The 20,645-nt window shown below is 46.4% G+C and overlaps 1 protein-coding gene across 2 annotated transcripts in view; it reads right to left on the reverse strand.

The window, feature by feature from the left end:
• The window catches only part of PPP1R42 (protein phosphatase 1 regulatory subunit 42), a 655,757-nt gene that overhangs the window by 499,814 nt on the left and 135,298 nt on the right, over window positions 1-20,645 (reverse strand). The window lies entirely within an intron of this gene.

Raw genomic sequence — 20,645 nt, forward strand, 5'->3', positions numbered from 1 at the left:
TTGTTGAATTTCTCCTAAAGTGTACATACAATAAGTTATGAGACTTTCTTGTTTGTAAGTCCAAATTCAGCCTTTCAGTGGTCTGCCCTGATTGGTCAGAGTTAAGTGGATTAGCCAGGCTGCTGGGAGGGCAGTGATCTGTTCTATAGGAATGCCAGGCCAGGAGGTGGCGTCGTAAACTACGCTCTTCAAAGGCAAGAGGGGAGGCCAGGGTTTTAGTCCACTATGACAGTCGTGACCCAGAGTCAGGACTAGGCTTAAGAAAGGTATTTGCAGATGTTACTGGGATGGTCCATGGAAATGAGATATCCCAGGGGGTGTGTTTAGCCAGCTCTTACCTCCTTGCTGGAAAATCAGCCATTATGGATTTGGAAGGATGATGCACTCTGGGACAAACTAATGCCACACTCCACCGGAAGTGGTCATAACTAGGAGGAGTTGCCCTTCTCTCATTGGTCAGCAGTGACCTGGTGCTTGACCCAGAGAATTTTGAATAAGTATCTGAGAGGGGCAGAGCCCTCCAGATCTGCTGCTTGAAATCGAATGAAGCAAGAAGTGCCCTGCTGAAGATTTTGCTGTGTGCAAGGAACTCTAAGGCATGACCTATGAAGACTGCACCCTTTGAAACTACAGCCCTGTGGATTACCTTGCTGCCAAAAGACTCAAGAGTGGAAACTCCCTGCAAGCTACAGGTTAACAGAGCTCACCTGAACAGCCCCACAAAGAATTCAAAGCCTGGAGTACCAGTGGATTTGTAAGGGTTTTGTTCATGTGGATTGCGGAATTGAAGTTTCACACTTTCCAGGACCCTCTTGAAGATTCCAGAACCTTGGATTGTGTGTTGGATACTTTGGGACCTGCAAGCAGAACGCCAGGAAGGTGTTCTAACTGGACCTCGCTTGCTGAAGAAGGTGGCCCGCTACAGTGGTGAGAATTCTTCAGAACAATTTGTAAAGGTGTGTCCCTGACAGAAAAAACGAAATGACTTAAATGGGCACTGCTGATTTCTAAGCAATAGAAAGTGACTAATCTTTAAAAATTCATATCTCTGATTCCCTACAGTGGATTATTTTCGTTTTGGTGTTATTTAAAAGATAAAAATATTACCTATTTTTATAAATTGGTGTTGGATTTTTATTTTGTGTTGTGTCTTAATTATTTACTGAAATGGTGTTTTTAAATGCTTTACATACCTGTCTTTGAAGTTAAGCCTGTCTGCTCGCAGCCACGTTACCAAGGGTTGAGCAAAGGAATACTTTTCTAAGACCTATGCTGAGTCCTATTATGTGTTAGTGGCCTTATTGCCAATGGCAGATCTACATTTTCCCCTACCAATAACCCACTTTCCAACATTTGGTGTTCAGCGGTGAGGATGAGGACTTGTGTTTAAAAAGTACACCTTTCAGTGAATAATTTAAGATTATAAAAATCCTCTAAATTGCCTTAGAACAAAACTTTTGAGTTTGATTTTTTTCGAATTTGGACTAAACTGTTTTTAATCCATTGTTTTGATTTTTCCAAATTGTTCTAAGTCTATTGTGCCTAGTTTTTGTGACCCAAAACTAGGGAACCATGGAGCTGGATCTGGCTAAACTGTCCCAGTTTAAGATGGCGGAGCTTAGGGAACAGTGTAGGCTTAGGGGGCTGCGTCCTGCAAAGAAGACGAGGAAGGCAGGGTTGTTTGAGTCCCTAAAGGCCTGGGCCAGGGCAGCGGAGGAGAACCCAAGGGGGTGGGAAGATGTCCCCCCCAACCTCACCCGAGAGGGGGTTGCGGATGAGACCTTTCCCATTGTGGCTAGTGTTAGCCAGGTGAATCACGGTGGTGGTGGGAGTAGGGAAGGGTCCCTTACTCATGTATCACGACTGTCCCTTGCAGAGAGACAGCTTCAGGCTTAATTACAGTTGATTGCCTTGGAGAAAGAGAAATTAGAATTGGCTAAGAGAAAATGGGAGAGGGAGGAGAAAAGGAATGGTGGCAGCGAAAGTGAAGAAGATGCTGAAATGTCTAGGGGTGGTAGATTTGAACCTAAACTTCCCAAAGGCATTGTACCCAAGTACCCTGAGGGGGATGACCTTGACAAGTGGCTAGCAGCTTTTGAGAGGGACCTTAAAATGAGTAGGGTTCACTCTAGGTATTGGGGCGCACTCCTGTGGGAGTTGATTCCAGTAGCTGGGAGGGATAGGCTCCTGACCCTGAAGGGAGAGGATGCAGAATCATACCAGCAGATGAAGGCATGCTTAGTCAAGAGATTTGGTCTGACTCCAGAACAGTACAGGGTGAAGTTTAGAGGCACGCAGAAATTGAGTTCAAAGTCTTGGGTAGACTTTGTGGACGTTTCAGTAAAGGCACTGGAAGGCTGGATTGTTGGTAATAAAGTTGACACATATGAGGGATTGTATAATTTGTTTTTGAAAGAACACATTTTGACTCATTGTGCAGAAGAGTAGTTACGCCAGTATCTAGTGGACTCTAAGCTGACTGACCCCAGAGAGCTGGCGGAATCAGCTGATGAGTGGGTGAGACCCCGGGTTTCCATTCAGCATCAGGGGGGTGACCAGAAGAAAGGAGGACAGGTCCCTCCCCAAGGGAAAGCCCAGGGAAATGAAGGTCAAAATCCTAAGGAGTCCTCCAAAGACCCACAAAAACCTGCACAAGGAGGGTGGGGGGGGGGGGGGGGGGGGGGGGGCGAGCCAACCCAAATTCAAAGGGAGGGAGTTTCAGGGAAAGCCTGGTAGGTTCTTTGATCCCTCAAAGGTGGGTAAGTGCATTGACTGTAACCAGCCAGGGCATAAGCAGGGAAATGCTGTATGCGCCAAGAAGCTTCCCCCTAAGGGGCCATCCACAGGGATTGCCAGTGTCAGTGTAGGGTGGTATACAGAACAGGCAGGTGGTGGAAGCAACCTTAGTGTCCCTGGGTGGGGTGAGTATTGCCACCCTTGCTGCCTTACCTCCAAACATGGACAAGTACAGGCAGAGGCCTAAAGTGAATGGGACTGAGATTGAGGCTTTCAGAGACACCGGGGCCAGTGTAACTATGGTCCTGGATCAACTGGTGCCGCCAGAGAGGTTGTTACCTGGTGCGTTTCACCAGGTGACATATGCAGACAGCACTACCAAACTCCATCCCATGGCTGTGGTGGATTTGGAATGGGGAGGTGTGACAGGCCCTATGAAGGTAGCTGTGTCAAAGGTGCTCCCGGTCCAGTGTTTACTGGGCAATGATCTTGAAGTCTCTGCGTGGTCAGAGGTGGCAAGAGGACTCCATAGGAAAATATTGGAGCTCCCTGAGTGGGTATGTGCTGTGACTAGGTCACAGACTAGCCAGAAGGGAGGGGCTGGACACTTGGACCCTGGAACTAAGGGCCAAGCATCCAAGGACAAGGGCACTGGGCCTGGTGAGCCAGCCCAGGGAACTCCAGAGGTGCAGGAAGAATCTAACCCTGATGGGGAGGATCTGGCCTCTGAGGGAGGGGCTCCATCCCTGCCAGAGCTGTCAGATTTTGCAGAACTGACAGGAGCAGGTGGACCCTCCAGAGAGGAGTTCAGTCAGGGACAGCGTGACTGTCCCACCCTTGAGAGCTTAAGGCAGATTGCTTCTAAGCAAGAGGAGGGGGATGACAGTGGGTTTCACAAACTCTACTGGGAAGATGGACTGCTTTATACTGAGGCCAGAAACCTCAAGAAGGGGGCCACCAGGTGATTGGTGGTGCCCCAGAAGTACAGAGAGTTCATCCTGACTTTGAGTCACGATATCCCCCTGGCAGGACATTTGGGACGGACAAAGATATGGAACCGGTTGGTGAACCATTTCTACTGGCCCAATATGTCTGAAAAGGTAAAGGAGTTTTGCAGCTCCCGTGTCACCTGTCAGGCCAGTGGCAAGGCAAGGGGCAAGACAAAGGCTCCCCTAATACCACTGCCAGTGGTTGGGGTTCCTTTCGAAAGGGTGGGGATGGACATTGTTGGTCCCCTGGAAGCACCTACTGCATCAGAGAATAGGTATATCTTAGTGGTAGTTGACCATGCTACTAGATACCCTGAAGCCATACCTCTTAGAACCATTGATGCACCTGCGGTGGCTAGAGCACTGCTTGGTGTGTTCATCAGAGTGGGTTTTCCAAAAGAGGTGGTGTCAGACAGGGGCACGAACTTCCTGTCCAGCTATCTGACTGCTATGTGGGATGAGTGTGGTGTCAACTACAAGTTCACCACCCCCTATCACCCACAAGGAAATGGTCTTGTTGAGAGATTCAAGAAAACCCTAAAGGGCATGATAAATGGGTTGTCAGAGAAACTCAGGAGGAGATGGGATGTTCTCCGCCCATGCTTACTGTTTGCCTACAGGGAGGTGCCACAGAAAGGGGTTGGTTTCAGTCCTTTTGAACTGGTGTTTGGACACCCGGTGAGGGGGCCATTGAGCCTGCGTAGAGAGTCTTTAGAGAAGCCTCTTAAAGAAGCTAAGGAGAATGTGCTTGATTATGTGCTAGGCCTGAGATCTAGAATGGCAGAGTACATGTACAAGGCAAACAGGAAACTGGAGGCCAGCCAGGAGCTCATGAAGCACTGGTATGATCAAAAGGCTACTATGGACAGTTGGTGTGGGTGTTGGAGCCTGTGGCTCCCAGGACCCTCCATGACTAGTGGAGTGGGCCCTATCCAATCTTAGAAAAGAAGGGTGAGGTTACCTATTTGGTTGACCTTGGCACCCCAGGAACCCTCACAGGGTCCTGCATGTGAATAGATTGAAACCACACCATGACAGGGCAGACATGACCATGTTACTTGCCACTGATAAGGGTGTGGAGGAGGAAACTGAGCCTGTGCCCGACCTCCTCTCCACCAATGTGCAAGATGGGTCAGTGGAGGGAGTTGTGCTCTCTCCCAAGTTGACAGACCAGCAGCACAGAGACTATAAGCAGGTGCTGGAGCAGTTTGCTGGCCTGTTCTCTCTGACCCCAGGCATCACTGAGTGGTGTGTGCACCACATTGACACCGGTGACAGCCGACCTGTCAAAAGTAAAATGTACTGACCATGTCAGAGCCAGCATTAAAGCTAAGGTTGCTAAGATGCTGAAGCTGGGGGTAATTGAACCGTCTGAGAGTCCATGGACCAGTCCAGTGGTACTGGTACCTTGACCTAATCCTCAGGGGGGACCCAAGGAGTTAAGGTTCTGTGTGGACTACAGAGGTTTGAATGCAGTCACAAAGACGGATGCTTACCCTATACCTAGAGCTGATGAGCTCATTGATAGGTTAGGGGCTGCTAAGTACCTGAGTACTTTTGATTTGACTTCAGCTTACTGGCAGTTTGCCCTCACTGATGGAGCAAAGGAGAGGTCAGCATTCTCAACACCAGAGGGACATTATCAGTTCAAGGTAATGCCCTTTGGATTAAAGAATGCACCTGCCACCTTCCAAAGGTTGGTGAACAGGGTCTTGTCTGGGTTGGAACAGTTCAGTGCAGCTTACCTGGATGATATAGCTGTATACAGTTCTACCTGGGGGGATCACTTAAACCACCTAAGGGAAGTGCTTCAGGCCATGCAGCAGGCAGGCCTGACTATTAAGGCAAGCAAGTGCCAAATAGGGCAGAGTTCTGTGGTGTACCTGGGCCACCTGGTAGGTGGGGGCCATGTACAGCCTCTCCAAGCTAAAATACAAACTATTTTGGATTGGACAGCTCCTGTTACCCAGACTCAGGCCAGGGCATTCCTTGGACTGACAGGGTACTATAGAAGGTTGTTCAAAATTATGGGACCATTGTGGGGCCCCTAACAGAACTGACTTCTAAAAAGAGGCCCAAAAAGTTGATTTGGACCCCAGAGTGTCAGACGGCTTTTGACACTCTGAAAGCTGCTATGTGTTCAGCACCAGTGTTACTGGCCCCTGACTACACAAAATAATTTGTAGTTCAGACTGATGCTTCAGAGCAAGGGATTGGTGCAGTTTTGTCACAGCTGAATGAAGGGAGCCTTGACCAGCCAGTTGCCTTTATTAGCAGGAGGCTTCTTCCCAGAGAGCAGAGGTGGAGTGCCATTGAGAAAGAGGCTTTTGCTGTGGTGTGGTCACTGAAAAAGTTGAGAGCATATTTGTTTGGGACTCTCAGGTGGCTCATGCAGATGAGAGGGGAGAATCCCAAGCTGTTAAGGTGGTCTATTTCCCTACAGGGAATGGACTTTACAGTGGAACACAGACTTGGGGTTGCCCATGCCAATGCAGATGGACTTTCCAGGTTTTTCCACTTAGCCGATGAGGACTACCAGGGTGTAGGTTAGGAACCCATTACCTTTCGTTTGGAGGGGGGGGGGGGCCTATGTTGCAAAGTCATCCGTTGCCCTGGGCACCCCCCAACTTTTTGCTGACTGGAAATGGTGGTAACTGACTCTGACTGACCCTGGGCTCTGTTTAACCAGGCCCAGGGCCAGTGCCAAGCCAAAAGGAACACATTAGAACACAGTTAAGACACCCAGCCTACACTAGGGTACACTTAAGTATGGTGGGGTACCCCTGTAGTTGGCATGACCTACCACCTAAGCCCCTAGTATGTAATAGGGCAGGGGATTAAAACTACCTAGAAGTCTCCAGTATCCTGGGGCATGGCAGTTTAGAGGCCAGCAGATTCTCTGCACCAGCATGTGTGCAGTGCTGAAGCCTGAGGTCAGTTTAAAAGCTGCACTGGTGGCCAGGACAGTTTTTTAAACCCTAAATTGTGCCCAAACTCGACTTTGGGGGTAGGGGCCCTTAAAAAGTAAAAACCTACCATGTTTTTGCATATTAGGGACCCCCAGGGTCACCCCTAGGTATCCCAGGGGTGGGGGGGGGGGGGGGGGGGGTCAGTTATCTATAAGGAGCACCCTTATAAAATGAGTTTTTAGAAGCCTGGGTAAATTAACTTTTACATTTCACTCCCCACATTGTCTTAAAGAGGTGCTCAATTTCGACTTTAATGCTGGAAGAATTGGGTAAGGGTGATCTGCAATATTTCTGCAGATTCAGAACCCCTTAAGTCTCCCCTAGTTGCACAGGGGGTGGGGGTCCGGTAGAAATTAGGGAAATACTTATAAAATATGGTTTTATAAGCCCTGGTGCTACAAAAGTGGCGCAAGTCATTTTCCCCATTGCAAACCCCATGTCCCCTAGGTTAACATGGTAGTAAGTGATTGATTAATATATATTGATAGGAGAGGACTAGCCGGACCATTCAAAGACTTCCCAGAATGGCCATATTAAATCCAACAATATTATATTGTTGAATTTCTCCTAAAGTGTACATACAATAAGTTATGAGACTTTCTTGTTTGTAAGTCCAAATTCAGCCTTTCAGTGGTTTGCCCTGATTGGTCAGAGTTAAGTGGATTAGCCAGGCTGCTGGGATGGCAGTGATCTGTTCTATAGGAATGCCAGGCCAGGCAGTGGCGTCGTAAACTACGCTCTTCAAAGGCAAGAGGGGAGGCCTGGGTTTTAGTCCACTATGACAGTCGTGACCCAGAGTCAGGACTAGGCTTAAGAAAGGTATTTGCAGATGTTACTGGGATGGTCCATGGAAATGAGATATCCCAGGGGGTGTGTTTAGCCAGCTCTTACCTCCTTGCTGGAAAATCAGCCATTATGGATTTGGAAGGATGATGCACTCTGGGACAAACTAATGCCACACTCCAACAGAAGTGGTCATAACTAGGAGGAGTTGCCCTGCTCTCATTGGTCAGCAGTGACCTGGTGCTTGACCCAGAGAATTTTGAATAAGTATCTGAGAGGGGCAGAGCCCTCCAGATCTGCTGCTTGAAACTGAATGAAGCAAGAAGTGCCCTGCTGAATATTTTGCTGTGTGCAAGGAACTGCACCCTCTGAAACTACAGCCCTGTGGATTACCTTGCTGCCAAAAGACTCAAAAGTGGAAACTTCCTGCAAGCTACAGGTTAACAGAGCTCACCTGAACAGCCCCACAAAGAATTCAACGCCTGGAGTACCAGTGGATTTGTAAGGGTTTTGTTCAAGTGGATTGCACAGGTACAGGGACCCTCTTGGAGATTCCAGAACCTTGGATTGTGTGTTGGATACTTTGCGACCTGCAAGCAGAACGCCAGGAAGGTGTTCTAACTGGACCTCGCTTGCTGAAGAAGGCGGCCCACTACAGTGGTGAGAATTCTTCAGAACAATTTGTAAAGGTGTGTCCCTGACAGAAAAAACGAAATGACTTAAAGGGGCACTGCTGGTTTCTAAGCACTAGAAAGTGACTAATCTTTAAAAATTCATATCTCTGGTTCCCTACAGTGGATTATTTTCGTTTTGGTGTCATTTAAAAGATAAAAAATATTACCTATTTTTATAAATTGGTGTTGGATTTTTATTTTGTGTTGTGTCTTAATTATTTACTGAAATGTTGTTTTTAAATGCTTTACATACCTGTCTTTGAAGTTAAGCCTGTCTGCTCGCAGCCACGTTACCAAGGGTTGAGCAAAGGAATACTTTTCTAAGACCTATGCTGAGTCCTATCATGTGTTAGTGGCCTTATTGCCAGTAGCAGATCTACATTTTCCCCTACCAATAACCCACTTTCCAACACTGACTATAAGATCTTTTTCAGCATTTTGGCAGGGAGGCTGTCCAGAGTAATACCTCAACTAATACATGATGATCAGAAGGGGTTTATCCCCGGAAGGCAGATGTGTGAGTTAACCCAACAACTAATCGGATGCATCGACATAGCGACAGAAAGATCTGTCCCCTTGGCGGTGGTCACATTGGACGCCACTAAGGCATTCGATCGACTCTGTTGGGAGTATTTATGGGCAGTTTTAGAGCATATGGGGTTCGGGCCTCACTTTATAACTACTTTGAAAACATTATATAACAGCTCTACAGCTAGGATTCTTTTAAATGGAGCTCTTACTAAGAGTTTTAAGATCACAAGGGGGACACGACAGGAGTGCCCAATTTCACCCCTGTTATTTAACTTATATATCAAGCCGTTTGCTCAGGTGCTCCGTCAAGACATTCAGGTGAAGGCCTTCCGTATTGGAATGTTCGAAAAAAAATTCTCACTTTATGCGGATAACCTCATTATTTATACATCAGACCCGGTTATTACGATCCCACGGGTAGAGCAATTTGCGGATGAGTATGGGGCTTTGTCTGGATACTTGGTAAACCGAGAAAAAAACAGGGATTATGTGCTGGAATATCCCGGATTGGAGGGGGAGTGTACAGATAGATCAGATATTTCGGTATCAACATTCTCAATGCAGTGCAGGATATCCCACAGCATAATTTGGAAAGAATTACAAAGGAAATTGAAAAAACCTTAACTAGGTGGAAGAATGTTCCACTGACGGTATACGGAAGGATGAACCTGATTAAAATGGTCATTCTGCCGAAGCTGACCTTTTTAATTGCATACCACTCACGTTTCCGAATGATCTAATAGATAAAGTACAGGGTAAATTGGGCAGTTTTGTCTGGGCAGATAGGGGGGCACGTATGTCCTGGAAGAAACTTAGACGTAGATTGGCAGAAGGAGGGCTTGCACTACCAGATGTGAAATTATATGGCATGGCATTCCAGTTCAAAAACGGTAGGGCTTTATTACACACAACAGGGCACAGGGTGTGGGGAGGTTTGTGCGAGGAGATGATTAAGGAGTGGGGAGGGAAAGTATTTTTGTTTAACTTTGGTGCTAAGAAATTTTCCGAAAAAGTAAAATTAAAAATAATGAACGCAGCTCTGATTTTGTGGGTAAAGACCAGGAACATGTTAGGAATTGGATATTATTCAGGAGAGGCCCCAATATGGGACTCACCTGGTACACCTGAATGGTTGCTGGATGAATTGAGCGTCCCACTTAGGAGGGCAGGTATAGTGGTTTGGGGGGACTTGATAGTGATTGGTGAAGTGGTTCCATGGGAAATATTATGGAGTAAGACAGGAGGATCTCGGTCACGATTTAAATTTCTCCAGTTAAAGTTCTGGGGGGAAGCAAATAGATGGAAGACTTAGAGTCTTTGGGAGTTTGAAAAAAATCGAAGAACTAAACAATAGTAAAGAAAGAAATAAGTGAATGGTACAACGTATTATTGACTTCCGAGGAAGAAAAAAACAAAGCCCCCTATGACATATGGTACGAGGTGATGCAGACCCCTGATCCGCAAAAGGTATGGCAGCTCTCATTTAAGCTACTGTACAAAGCAGTCCAACCATCAAGCTTAAAGAGGAACCATTTCTTTACAGCAAACCGGCTATATTGGACTCCACAAAAATTAGCAAAGTTTGTAACCGATGCCCCCCCCCCCACCCCAAATGCTGCAGGTGTGGTGAGATCAATGCTAATGATAAGCATACGTTTTTGGAATGCCCTCAGTTAGAGGGGTACTGGTATGAGGTTGAAAAGATAATCAGTGAAATTCTTGACACCAACATCAAAGTTAGCCTCTTACTAGTAATGCTAGTAGATCAGCCATGTAATGATATCACTTGGGATAAACAGGCTTTACTATTCTATTTAATTTTTCTCGCCAGGCGAGAAATCTGCAAGAAATGGATTGAACCCTCTCCACCACAAGGGAATGACTGGATACGTGCAGTAAGAAGAATGGCGAAAATAGATAGAGGCCTGGAGTCTAACACAAACTCTAAGATATGGGCGGCCTTCCAGAACTGGGATGGAGATAGAAGTGTGTAACGCCCTTTGTCCAATGATTACACCTGCGTGGTCTGTGCGGCCAGGACACTGGAAGGGCACGAGCGCAGGAGCTATTGAAATATCGCAAAAGCCTGGGGAGGTACAGATCGGTTGACAGGCTATTACTTGCATATAATGGTGGTATGAGGACAAAAAAAAATGACGTGTGAATTGCACAGGCAGGTAAGCACTTATACATTGTAGGCCTTAACAGTGGAGAGAAAAGCATTATATCAAGTTGCTGGAGATCTATAATACACCAGTTGAACACATAGGTCATTTGTAACAGTATGGAGAGTACATTCGAGGATACCCAAACAATATCTTTCCCCCCCCCTCTGTCTCAGTTCACGAACAGGCGATGTCCCAATAATGTGTGTCTGACAGCTATATAGTATTGGTAGTATGAATCGGGTGTGCAAGGAGATACAATGTGAAGGGATCCCATATGTCTCTGGATCTCGAGGTTAGTGGTAGCAATTCCGAATATTTGAGTGTTTGATCTTGTCAGAATAGCATATCTTTGAACCAATCCTTAAATTTAAGGGCCCTGCCCGACCCCACCGACATGCCACCTTTTGCTTGGCCAGTAGCAGTACTAGGGAAATGAAGCTCCTGTATCCCACCTCTACAATCTCTGTGTAGTTTAGAAGTGCAGTCAATGGTGTGGCTTGGATCAGGGGAGATTTCATTTGATGTAATCCTGCAAACACCTGTTGCCAATATTCTAGGATGCTGGGGCAACTCAAGCAAGATGCAAAAAAGTCAGCTTTTTTCACCCTGCACCTGTCACAGCGGTCGCTGTTTCTTAGCTTGTATCTACACATTTTAACAGGGGTGAGATAGATACGATGTAAGAATTTATAGTGTATAATACGTAGGCGGCAACTAGCTGAGACCTGTTCCGTTTGTTTACAACAGTAGAGCCATTGTTTTTCAGTAATTGCGTGGCCCAGGTCCGCGCCCCATTTCTCCTCTGGCTCACTGCGTAGCGGGCTTTGGCTGGTATAAATATTATGGTAGAATGTAGATACTACATGCGAGGCCTGCTCAGTCATCACAAGTGTATGTAATGGAATGAGCATGTTCGGTACTTGTGGGTATGACTGTATGTATTCTCTAATGCCTTGACATAGCCTAACATATCGGAAAATATCCATAGGGGAGGGAGTAGATGTAGTGAACATCTGCTGCATGATGCAGAATTTCCTTTTCAAGGATAGGTCACCTAAGTTATGTATGTCAAATTTAGTTTGGGTTTGTTTAAAAAAAAGAAATCCTGTAATAGCAGCATTTGAGGATGATACACCAATCGAAGTTTAGGAGAATATAACATGGGAACATGCATGCGCTTGGCTATGCGTTGCCACGCTTTTACTGTGCTTGTGACTGCCGTAGTGTCGGACTCCCGACGATGGGCCATGCTTAGGATGGCCCCCTCTAGTGGTATAGGAGCAGCCAGCCACTGTTCCACCGCCACTTGCAGCATGTACTTAGGTGGATGGCACCACTAGTAGGCATAATGGGCTTGCACACACAAATAATAAAGTTCCAAATCTGGCACATCAAATCCCCCCTGAGAATAGGGCTTAATAAGAACATCCTATCGCAATCTAGGTTGTTTACCGCCCCATAGCGGATTTCAGAGGAGATTTTTCTGAACCTACTAAATAAAGTCAGTTCTGGCTCCCCCCCTTGGATTGCTGTCCCCTCTACATTCTCCAAGAAGCTTTTACAGTATGTCCTGACCCCCGCTCATTCTTGAACAACTCGCTTGACCAAGGTATTGTCTCGGATTCCTTTAAAAGGGCAGAAATTATTCCAATCTTGAAAAAACGGGTGCCGGTCCGTCGGCTCTCAGCAATTATCGCCCTATTTCTTTGTTGCCCTATCTGGGAAAGGATCTAGAGGCCATGTAGCTAACTGTCTTAGCTCCTTTGTCGAACATTTTCAAATCTTGTATTCACATCAAGCGGGTTTCCGACCCGCACACTCGACTGAGTCGGTCATTCTCTCTGTCATGGATGTGCTCAGAGGAGGGGCAAACACAGGTACTACCCAGGCCCTGATACTCTTGGATCTCTCTGCAGCTTTTGACATGGCCGATCATGGTATTCTGATCGACCGTGTCAGTAATGCTGGAATTCAGGGCTTGGCCCTAAAGTGGCTTTCCTCCTTTTTGAGCAACCGGTCCCAAGCGGTGCGCCTCACCAACTTTTCCTCCAATCATAGAGACATTACCTGTGGGTTTCCTAAGGGCTCCTCTCTTTTCCCGCTCCTTTTTAATCTCTATCTTCTTCCTTTAATTCGTTCTCGGAGGAAAAGGAACGTTAGAATTTTTAACTACGCAGATGACCTTCAATTGGTGTTCAACATTAATTCATCTGCCTTGACTGAGTCCAATGTTCAAGACACAATGGTCTTCATTAGCGACTGGATGAACAACAACCAGTTGAAGCTGAACCCGGAGAAAAAGGCGCTGATTCTCACGGGTGGGCCAGAAAATCCCTGGCATTCCAACTTTTGGCCCCCGATATTGGGCAAACCACCTGTGCCAGCCGCCTCTTCTAAAAGCTTGGGGATCATCATTAGTAATGATCTGTCCATTAAAACCGAGATCAGCTCAGTTATTTCTGCCGGTTTCTTTCTGCGTAGAATAAAGAAGATCAGTAGATTCTTGAGCGGGGAAGTTATGATCCAGGTCACTCTAGCCCTAGTGATCTCTCGCTTGGATTATGCCAACTCATTGTATGCTGGCATTCGCATACCAACTGAAGCACCTCCAGCTAGTTCAGAACCAGGCGGCCAGGCTGATCTTTCATCAGCCTAAATGGCATCATGTTAGCCCATTAATGAAAAGCCTTCACTGGCTTCCAGTGAGCAAGTGATGCACGTTGAAGATGGGCTGCACCATCTTCAAAGCACTACATTGTAACGGCCCGGCTTTCATCTCGGCTCGCTTACGCCGCTACATTCCCACGCGAGACCTAGGATCTTCCCACCTGAATTTATTGGAAGTTCCATCAGCCAAACGGAAGAAGTATGGTGGATTAAGGTTCTCAGTCTTAGCACCACAATTTTGGAATTCTCTCCCGGCTGAGCTAAGGTCTCTTACCTCTTTAGTCCAGTTCAGGAAACAGCTAAAGACCTTGCTGTTCATTCAAGCATTTACAGATTACGTGCTCTCCCTGTCCACTGCCTTGATCTCCACTTCAGCGCCATGAAAACGTCGATGTACGTGTTCTTAATAAGTGCTTTTAACATAACATAACATAGCAGTTTAATCAATTCTGTGTGCAAAGTTTAAAAAAAGTGTCTACCGGGGTCGAATGGAATATTTATGAATCAGTACAAAAGTTTGGGGAGGATAACCATTTTAATGAGGGAAGCTCGGCCTGCCGTAGAATGGGGAAGGGCGATCCATCTTGTGACACTACTAGCGATCTGTTCTAGAGTTCTGCCATTATTTATTCGCATTAGCTCCCCCTGATCCAATGTGATGAAGATTCCAAGGTATTTCACATCCGTATCACACCATTCTATTGGGAAGTCAGGTTCAAATGATATTGTGGAGGTAGTAAGGGGGAACATTTGAGATTTCTTTCAATTAATATGTATCCCCGACAGTTCACCAAAATGGACAAATTCTCGCAGTATGGGGTTTAAATTGTGCTGAGGGTTTCTAATGTACAGGGTGATATCATCAGCGGAGAGGGAGATAAGTATGGGGTGCAACTGGCAGCGTAGAGCTTTATCGTGATGGTGTTGTCTTACTTTGGCAGCAAGTGGTTCGATTGCGAGAACAAACAGGAGCGGGGAGAGAGGGCAGCCTTGCCTAGTGCCCTATGTGATGTAGAAGGGTGAGGAGACTAGTCCATTGATCAGAACCCTGGCTACGGGAGAGCTATACAGTAATCGTATCCAGACTAGAAATCCTTTGGGGATGCCCATACATTGCAATATGTTGAATAAATAATCCCATTCAACGGAATCGAATGCCTTTGTGGCATCTAAAAAAACAACCGCAAGTGGAAGGGTGAAGTCAACATTGTGCATGATGGAGAACAATGTAGGAGATTGTGGGATGTCCCCTTCCCGGGATGAAGCCAGCCTGATCCAGCAGTACTAGTTCCTCCATCAGGAGGCTCAGCCTATTGGCAAGTATCTTGGCAAGTATTTTTGTGCGAGAGAGCGGCCTGTAGAATCACACACATTTGCAGGTTTATTTGGTTTTAGGAGGGAAGTGAGGAGACTTTCCCTCATAGAGCACGGGAAAATGCCTGTTTCACGTGCTTCTTCGTATACCTCTTTAAGAACAGTTATCAGTTGGTCTATGTATGTTTTGTAAAAGTCTATTGGAAGGCCATCTGACCCTGGGGCTTTTCCAGACTGCATTTGCATGATGGCCGTACGTATTTCATCCGCCTCAAAAGGTGTGGCAAGAAATTCTCTCTGGGTATCCCCTAACCATCCAATAACAACATCTTGTAGGTAGTCAGAGAGGTCTAGTGGATATTGTCTGTGGGTACTGTATAGATGTGTGTAAAATGAAGTGAAGGTGGCTAATATGTCCCCACTGTCTCTATATCGCACCCCATCTTCATCAGTTAGTTCCACAATGTAATTGGAGAAGCGAAGTTTGCAGAACCCTTCTGCGAGGGTCCTGCCTGGACGTTTCCCTTCGCCATATCTACACACTGTAAAATATTTCCCTCTGAAACGTGTCTGCAGTATCTTTGTAGTCCGAAAGCGTATCTCTGAAGGTTGCTTGAATCTCACCGTTAACATCATTTCCCATTGCCCTTTCCAGACGCTTAAGCTCTTCCTCCAAGCGATGCTAATAACGCCGAATATCACGCAAAACACCAGAGCTTTTGGCTATGCAAAAGCCATGTATAGTGACCTTAAGGCCCTCCCAAACTACGCCCATATGTGTGACAGAGCCTGAATTTCTGTGAAAGAAGGCAGGGATTTCCTGTCCTAATTCGGATTTAAAGGCTCATCTAGTAGCGTTTCCGGACTAAGCCTCCAACTTCTGGGGGCCAAGTGTAGCCTAGGTGGGGATAATATCAAGCAGACCAGTCCGTGGTCAAAGTACGTCCTGGCTAGATGTGTAGTGTCAACTATCCCTGGGCCAACACCCCGAGTGACCAGCCAGAAATCCAATCTGGCCCAGGAAGAGGGCATTGTTGTGTAATATGTTCCTTCCGCGCCCTCTGGGTGAACGTGCCTCCAGGCATCTATGAGGCCATTATCAGCCACTGACGATCCCCTTCAAAAGGCGTATCTTCAAAGTTTCGGTATCTTGAGTCATAGGGAAAGCATTAAATGAGTGTATATAGCGTTCACTGCCTAAGGTGCACTGTGCATGGTTTAACAGTTCATTCCGTATGAATATGTGTCAGACAAGATAGTTAGCAAAATTTCCTAGTCCCCATCCCTCCCCCACCCACAATAGCAACCCCAACATGCTGGTATTTATACGCCCTCCCACCTCCCGTAGAACAAAGCATAAAACTCTTAAAGTGCCAAGTTGCGAGTTGAACGCCCTTGGGGGTGCAATAGGGGGCACACAAGGTTCCCTCCTTCCATCAGCTGGTAGCTGGACCAGACTTAGTCCGGAGGGGGGAGAGTGTAGCCCAGCATAGTCCATGGGCGGTCACATTAACTACGATATCTTGTCATTACTTTCCACCTCCCAACCACACCACCCACTTATCTGAGTGCAGGATCATAGCAATGTTCTCCCAATTCAGTGGATGTTGGGCTCTCAGGCCAGCAAGCAGACCTAAGACATATTGAAAATTTCTTAGCCCACATTGTGAGTATGGAGTGTAGACATCTGCGTCATCTTATGATTAATCCAAGGGACTCGTGTCTCTGTGTTTATTCCTGTGCTGATGAGGTCGATCCGTACGGAGCATCTTGTGACTTTCGTGGAGAAAACTGTCACTTAACACGCTTAAGAAAATCTTCCACCTGTTGCACAGTAGTGAAGAAGTGTTGCTTGCCGTGATGTGCAAACGTGCAGGGTATATAGTAGGGCATAGTCAATTTGTGCGTTGCGTAATTTCAACTTGACTGGGACAAATTTCCTTCACGCATCTTGCACTGCTGGGGTGAAGTTGAGCTACATCGTGAAGTCATTTCCCTCAAAATTCAAGTGTTGTTTCTCCCGGGCCAACTTCAGGGCCACGTCACGGTCCCGATAGTTTAGGAACCGAGCAATGATCAGGCGCAGCTGAGTTCCTGGGGGAGGCCTGGGGCCTAAGGAGCAATGTGCTCATTCTATGGTCAAATGCTGTGAAAAAATGCTCAGCTCCAAAGGTGTCACGCAGTAGGCGTTCGATAAAGTCCTCCATCCTTCCAGTGTTGGTACTTTCTGGCGAACCTATAATGTGTACATTGTTCGTCTAGTGCGGGCCTCCAAGTCTTCATTTTTGCCGTTGATGACCTTCAGGACCTTATCCATTTGAGCAACTTGTTTTTGCAGATTGGCCGCGTTGTCCTTGCCATCCAAAATGCGCCTCTCCGCTTTCACTATCCTCTCTTCATGCTTGTCTAGCTTGTGGACGATGTAGTCCATTCGAGTGTTCCTGGAATCCATTTTGGACTCTATAGAGGTGAGGCTTTGTTGCATTACAAGAAGGAGGGCTTTGACATCATCGTCTCGTGAGGTCTCTGGGTCCTGTAGCCTTTCCGCCCCTGCATTATCCGGTTCGTCAGCACTAGAGCGAGTGGTAGTTTTTCGGGCTTCAAAGGGCAACTTTGATTGCTTGCTGTCCGTTTTCCCCTGGGTGGATCTCGCTCAGAATGACAATGAACATGTTGTGACTTCAGGCGAAATACTCCAGGCACTCAAAGAGACGGTGCGCTCTAGGGGAGTAGAAGTACCGGCGAGTCCAGCAATGAGCAGTCTTTGGACACTGCCAGGCGAGTACGTCCCAATATTTGCTGCTTTCCACACTGTTGTGTGCTCTTATGTCGGCCTGGTCCTGTGGTTACTTTATGGTGCACCGCTCGATCAAATGTGCAAATGACTGGGAACGCACAGATTGTATTGGTGGGCCAGGAGTAAGTGCACGGGCTCTGGGGCACAATAAAGTCTCTGGTAGACGCTGCTGCACAGTCGTTTACCCCGAGCTGTGGGCGTGAAAAGTATTTCGCCCGCGTTAATTTGCAATCGTTTGCACCATGTGGGGAGACATGCCATCGCGGATATATCACTGCCACTGTATGTAGAACAGGTAACAACCTGGAAGGTCATGTCCTATTTTTGGGAACTTGCTGATTAAATGTGCCCTCAGGAGCCACTGGGGTCGCTTCGCGTTTGTCCCCTTCAACTCAGTGACCAGTAGCGTTCAATCCACAGCGCCGGGGGCCACACAATCCGCCACCTCACCAGCGGCCACGGCAGCACACGCCAAGGCAGCGGGAGCCTGAACAAGCACGGGCCAACACAGTGGGGGCTCCCTCGGGGCCTGACACTCTGCAGCTTCTTAACGTCACTAGCGCATGGGAGTCGTAACAGGCAGTAATATAGAGGATGAAAGTCCCGGACCCACTTGTGCGCTGGTGCTGTGCTAAGCAGTGCGGCCTTGCCGACGTGGACCAGTCTCAACGTGGACGCCAGGGTCCCAATTGGTAGCAGCAGCCGGTGTGGCGTTCCACAGTGTGCATCAGCAATCTTGCAGTGCCATGACTGGAGGAGTCTACACAGTCCCGGGGCTCCGCGGGTCCGCAATTTCGGTCGTAATGGGTTATGGCAGGACTTGCAGGTAAGCGACTCGAGTCTATGTTAATGCAGGTAGTCTTGGGCAGGATATTTGCGAGGATGTTGCTGCTGGGCTGCCAGAGCCTCACGGCAGTGCAACCATGTCGGTTGGCCATGCGCCACCTAGCGCCACTTATTTATTTATAAAGTTTTATACCGCAAGCATGACCCAATGAGGGTATGAGATAAATAATACTAATGCAATAAGGGCATGCATTTGCTAAAGTTCTGTTCAGTGGAAATAGATTAGTCATGCTGGGTGGAAACATTTTTGCTAGATCGCTCCAAAATGTATATCTTTAATCGCATGTTAACAAATTATTTCCAGATAGTGTATTCTTTAGTGTGTTGTGAATGTGGTATTTACATAGCACAAATCTAAGTGAAAGGCAACTGAGAGATGAACAGAGATACAGCCAATATGTGATAGGACAGGTAGCTGGTTTTTGAACTGTTACTGCAGCATGATGTATTGTTCTTCAAAGAGATGAGTATTCAGCTGTTATGTAACTTGGAGCTGGGTTGGGACTCTCTGGATGGCTTTTTGCCTTGCTTTATTTTCCTTTTTTTGCATTTCCTCTTCTGTCGGAAAGGTATCCTTGCTGATCATGTACAGAGTACTAATGGAGTTGGAGAACTTATCACCAAGTAGGCAGGTGTGTCGGTAATCATGACTTTGTAGATGATACAGTCCTGTTTCCTGGTGTTGGACCAGTGTTGGACTATGGCTGTAAGGAACTAGGCGGTGGGACCAGTCCTTTAAGGTTGCCTTTTAAAATCAACAACTCCAAGAAAAGTTACTTCTCTTATCGGATTTGACCCTATTGAAATAATTATTCCATATTGTATTAGAACTACAATCTCCTTTAGATTTCTCAGCCACATTACAACACTCCAAAGAACTATATAATAACCTTGCTCAATTCTTTTTCAACAAGTGTAAACTATTATATGACAACATCTAAGCAGAACAAATTCCTACACCCGATAACTTTTCCGTGACAACTCAAAATATCCAAACTGTGATTAATTTAAACTCTTTCAGACCGATTGATGGGGCAGGTCTGGATTCCACCATTTCAAGCTGCATCCTATCAGTTTATGACCAGCAACTTTGATTCAATGTCTCTTTTTCTCAAAACTCAACTCCTGGACATATTTAACTGTTCTTTAAGACAGGGTATTTTCCAGATCCCATTCCACTGTGAAAGAATTTTTTTTAAAAATACCCTTGACCCACAAGATCAACAACTTTCTGCCAATTTGCCGTGTACCATTCCATGGCAAACTTTTGAAGAAAAACTTTTTAAATATCTTAAGCAGTTATGGAAGAGAGTCTTTTGGATACTTTCTAAGCTGGATTCTAGACAGGACACAGTACAGACCCGGTGATCCTATTAGTTTTGGTTGATCATTGCCACAGGATAGAAATGGGGTTGTTGGGACACTGGTTCTTTTACACCCTTCAACAGTCTTCAATACCATATGTCATTCCATTATGAAAAAAATCCTAGAAGGGAAGCTAGGATTGAGCTGCTGAGTCAAACGGGTTACATTGTGTCTATCTGACCATCAGTTGATCTCTAAATTACCACCTTTTTATTCCACACCTAAGCAATTGAACTGCAGGGTGAATCATGTCCTTACCACTTGATTCACTCTTGTACAACAATTAGGGGTCTGTTTCTATATGTATGTAGAGGGCACTCAAATCTTATTTAGCCTATCTAATCTAAGTACAAATATGAACCTTTGCAAGAGGGAAAGAGTAATTGAGTAATTACCTTACTATAACACATTATGGGCCAGATGTACGACCTGCAAAAATAGCGCCTCACAAATTGCTACTCATTTGCGACTCGCAATTTGCAAGGCGCTATTTGGCACGTACAACAGTCTGTTTCACACGGTTTGCGATTTCCAATGGGGTCACAAATAGCAAGGCACATGAATATTAATGAGCCTCTCGCCATTTGCGAGCCCATTGGGAATGACAGGCCTTCCCAGGGATGGTGGCCTGCTGGGCTCAGCAGACCACCATGTCTGGTATTGCTTATAAATAAAGCAGCTTGTTTTTAAATGCAGCCCGTTTTTCTTAAAGAAAAATAGGAAGCATTTAAAAAAACAAAAAAACGTTTTGGTTTAATTTTTTAAGGGCAGGCAGTGATCCCTGGGACCAAGTGGAAGGGGTCCCA

Source organism: Lissotriton vulgaris, chromosome 4_1 (genome assembly GCF_964263255.1).
Source record: "Lissotriton vulgaris chromosome 4_1, aLisVul1.2, whole genome shotgun sequence".
NCBI classification, from domain to species: Eukaryota; Metazoa; Chordata; class Amphibia; order Caudata; family Salamandridae; genus Lissotriton; species Lissotriton vulgaris.